Source organism: Microtus ochrogaster, chromosome 19, assembly GCF_000317375.1.
Source record: "Microtus ochrogaster isolate Prairie Vole_2 chromosome 19, MicOch1.0, whole genome shotgun sequence".
NCBI classification, from domain to species: domain Eukaryota; kingdom Metazoa; phylum Chordata; class Mammalia; order Rodentia; family Cricetidae; genus Microtus; species Microtus ochrogaster.
The window spans coordinates 31,222,906-31,227,464 of NC_022021.1; positions in this window are offsets into that span (position 1 = coordinate 31,222,906).

Consider the following 4,559-nt stretch of genomic DNA (forward strand, 5'->3'; position numbering starts at 1 on the left):
TTAAGACTGAGATTGGGGGACAAAGTACCAGAGACACGAAAGAGCACTGGTCCAGAGTCCTGCTGTGTCCAGCCACCAACACCAGAGATTGAGGACACAACAGCTTCTCAGCTGAGTGGACTAGAATGGGTTCGTCTGCCTTGGACCTGCAATAGCTTGAGCCCTGCTCTTTGTAAATCCCAGCCTTGTGTGGCCTAGGGAGTCCAGGAAGGAATGTTCCAACCTTTTCTAAAGGTGCTTACTATGCCTCCAAGAGGTTGATATCTGGTCCTTCTGTATATGTGTTGTTTATATTGATTAATAAAGAAGCTGATTTTGGCCAATGGCTTAACAGAATATAGCCAGGCTGGAAGAGATATATAGAGTGAGAATAGGCAGATTCAAGGAGAAGCCATGTAGCCACCTGTAGGAGACAGATGCCTCTGATGGAGCCCAGTGAAACTTTGCCGGTAGGCCATGACCTTGTGGTAATGCACAGATTAATGGAGATGGGTTAGTTTAGGCTATAAGAGCTAGCTAGAAATAAGCTATTGGCCAAACAGTATTAAAATTAATACAGGTTTCTGTGTGATTTTTTTTCTGGAGTCTGGGTGGCCGGGAAATGAACAAGCATCCTCCCCCAACAGCTATTCCTCTGCCTATTCTGATGTTTGAACAATACTTGCTCCACACTGCTCTGGCAGTTGTGAGGCTAAGGGTAAGAGGATACAGAAGGTCCATATATGCTGAGGATTTCAGTCATAAAATAGCCTAGGTCCCAGGCCTTCTCCCTGTTCCTGTCCAGCATCACCTACATCTTCCTTAAAGAGTGCCCCTTGTGATTGACAGGCTGAACAAGCCAGCCCTGCCTATGAGAACCTGGTGGACAGGCTCGGGATTCCTGCGTGGTGACTAGATCCAGGTGCATGATGGAAATTCACCTAGCTGAGCGTTTTATGGAGCTCAAGTTAGCTCATTGGCTCTGTGCTTCCCCATTCTAATTCATAATTTACTACAGTTCTCAAAACTTTCATAATTCATTCTAATTCATTCTAATTCATAATTTACTACAGTTCTCAAAACTTTCCAGAACCATGTCACATGGTGTGTTAGGCTCTGTAGAGGACTGGAACCATACCACAGAATTAATATAAACTAAAAAGGAATTTATTAGATTATCTTACACAGTATGGTTTGGAGAGTACAGCAATGCCTGTCTCCACCTGGGGAGGCTGGGACCCAGTAGCGGTTTGGTCCAGGAGGCTCTCAGCATTCCCATTCTGATGGTGAAGGCTTGGCAGAGTCCTAGAGAGCCATAGGGTCTTCACTCCACATTGGAAACCTGAAAAATCTGAATTTTGGGGGTCAGTGAAGGATGACAGCGGTGGGAGTGGTGGCAACCGCAGCAGGGTAGATGAACTAATGAAAGAACAGGCTAGAACTCATCATTGAATCACCAAGTCAGTCAGGGAAAAGGCAAATGTTTCCCCCTGGACCACATCATGCTAGGTACCACTCACATTTTGATGTGAGCTCACATTATCATGTTTTCATACTTCAATGAACCTAATCAAGAAAATCCCTCCTGGAGCAGATGTGCCCCAGACTTTTATCTCTTGGCTGATTCCAATCAAACAGACAATGGAAATCATCCACCACACTGGGGCAGAATGAAGGGAGCACACAGTTGTCCAGGCATCTGATGTGACAGGCCCCTCAAGGACCATTGAGCAACACTTTCTTTGATTTATTTTTTTCGGTCCCAATTCTCCACACTGTACTTAAAGGCTCCCGGCCACACCCTTCTCTAGCCTGAGGAGCCAACTGTGTATACTCCACTTCAATCATTCGTGTTTATTCCGTTGATTACGAAGCTCTCACTAAACCACAGATGTTTGTATCTCCATGTTTCTAAAATAAGTGCAGAACAGAGGCCTCTGTTGCTTCGCTCTGGTTTCAGGACCAGTGTAGATCATGAGAACTTCTAACCGTGAAGAGATCTGTTATGGGAGTGGAAACCTGTAGTCGAATAGGATCCAGGCTCACCTTGAATACAGACTAGATCAGCGGTTCTCAACCTCCGTCATGCTACAACCCTTTCATGTAATTCTTCATGTTGTGCACTGCGACCTTTTAATACAGTTCCTCATATTGTGGTGACCCCCCCCAACCATAAAATTATTTTCATTGCTACTTCATAACCGTAATTTAGCCACCGTTATGAATCATAATGTAAATATCTGACATGTAGATATCTGCTATGCAACCCCTGTGAAAGGGTCATTTAACCCCTCCAAAAAAAGTTTGATCCACAGTTTAAGAACCACCGGACTATAAAAACGTCTGGAAAACTGGTACCTCAGTAAACATGGCAGTTGAGGGTTTCAAAGGCCATCCAAGGAGTCATGCTGTAAAACCATGGCTGTGCCTGGCTATAATGAGATCAGTGAATGAGAAAAAAAAATGTATCTTCAACTCAGACTTTGACTTATGCTCTCAACCTATCTCATGGCCCTCAGCCTCCATTCCTGCCTCCAGCTCTGCTCACTGCCAAGAATGTGACTCATCAAAATCCCAGAAGCAAAGGATGCAGGCCAGGCAATATGTGGGAAAAACCTAACTACAGTACCAATTAGCTTTCCTCTGTACTTAAACAAAGAAGCTCATTCTCATCCCAATTATAGGTTATCAGGAATTATTTCCTCACAAATACCTTTCATCTTTCAAATTTCACCGTAGGAAGCCAAACTCAATCAGTATCTCCGTATCAAATCACCAAGCATGACGTGCAGATTTGAGGACTGAAAGATCAACAAAATCACGTGTGTGGGAATTTGCCGTTTCCTTTCCATCTGAATGGTTACCAGAAATGGGATGCCAAGGAGGGCACGCAGACCCAGGAGCCAAGGGCATCTATTATCTATGTCTCAGCTGGTAAGATGGTCCCGACAGTACTTGACCTCCAGGAGAGCCTCTTTATTCCTATCCAGACCGATGCATGAGGCAGGGTCTGGTAAAGATGCTTGGCCTAAAGTGCACATCCCGCCAGTCAGCTGTCACAGGAGGCTGACTCCTCCGGAGTTGTGCTGTCTCACCAACTATTGCTGTCATCTTGAGTAACAAGAGCTAAACGCTCTGTTGTTCTCCCATGTTAATCCAGACCTTTAGTTTCTGATCCAGTCTTGTTCTACAGACATAAACAGAAACCACCAACTAAATGAGAAAAAAAAGAATAGTAAAGAATAGTTTATTTATTTTGATGTTGGCTTCCTACAATCTTGTCTTACAGGAAGATGATTTTCTGGGTTGTTTGTTTATTCTAGGCTTGGTCTTCTGGTCAGGTTGGAGACAGTGGGTCAAAGTCATAGCGTCTGCCCATTGCCCTTTTGTCTACTTAGACTCTTTTTCATTACCGCTTGCAATTTTCCTAAGGGGAGGTTTAATGGCGCAAACTTCCAGTCCTCGGCTCTCAGCACTGAATTTGAATAAGTTACATGGGGAGACTTGCATAAATTGCAGTGTTTTTTGCCCAAGTGCCAGTGATTGGCTCAGGTCCGGAGAACACCTCAAACTCTGCAAGAACTATTTCTACTGATGCTCTAAGGATGAAGAGAGGCTCTCGACTCCCAAATCCTTGACCCCGCAAGTCAATTGGCCCAGAACCTCTCAGCGGTCTGGAAGAAGACAAGGGGGTATTCGTAGTTGAGAAAATGAAATCTGAATGCTATTGGTCATATTTGCATTCCCATCCCTGGGAGGCTAAGCCGGGAGGGGGTTAAGCCAATTTCAGCTACATGGTGAGTTTAAGGTCAGCTGGATTTATTTGGAATCCTGTCTCACAAAAGGGGAGGGCGGTGAGGTGGCTCACTGTGTAAGGTCACTTGCCACCAAGCCTGCTGAGCTGAGTTTGATCATTGAAGCCCAGAGGGGTGGAAAAAAAAAACCCAACAACCTAATTCCTGCAATTGTTCTCTGACCACCACACATGTGCCGTCGCAATTCGCATGCACCTTTACATATACGTGTCAATATTAGTTAGTAATAGAGATATTATTATCAACTCACATTGGAATAAAAGAACCTGTGTATGATTTGGCCAGGACTATGAAGCAAAGTGGGAGTATCTGACAAACTACTACCATTGTGAATTAATTATTTGGTAAATTCTGACATTGTGGAAAGACACACATACATGTGTTTGTGTTTCTGACGCAGCAAAAATGAACATGCAGTCCAACCAACAGCTTTGGCAAGGTTAACATCTGATGGCAACTGCTATCCACAGTTCATATGCGTGATCTTGGCTGTAGGGCCACAGTGACATAGACAGAAAAATTGAGACATTAGATATAGCTTCCCTGTGACTTCAATCACTGCTCCCGTTTGGGTCCCACTCTTTGAGTCAGTTATATTAAACTGATAGTTGACCTGTAAGTGAAAACCCCACTCCCATAGTAGGTGTGTACCCAGTACCCATACATCAACAGGAGGAAAAGCATCCAACACCACGTTTAGGGCAACAGCAGAAAAACGATTCCACCTGGAGGCACTCCAGCCCTTTGAGGAGTTTCAAGACTGCC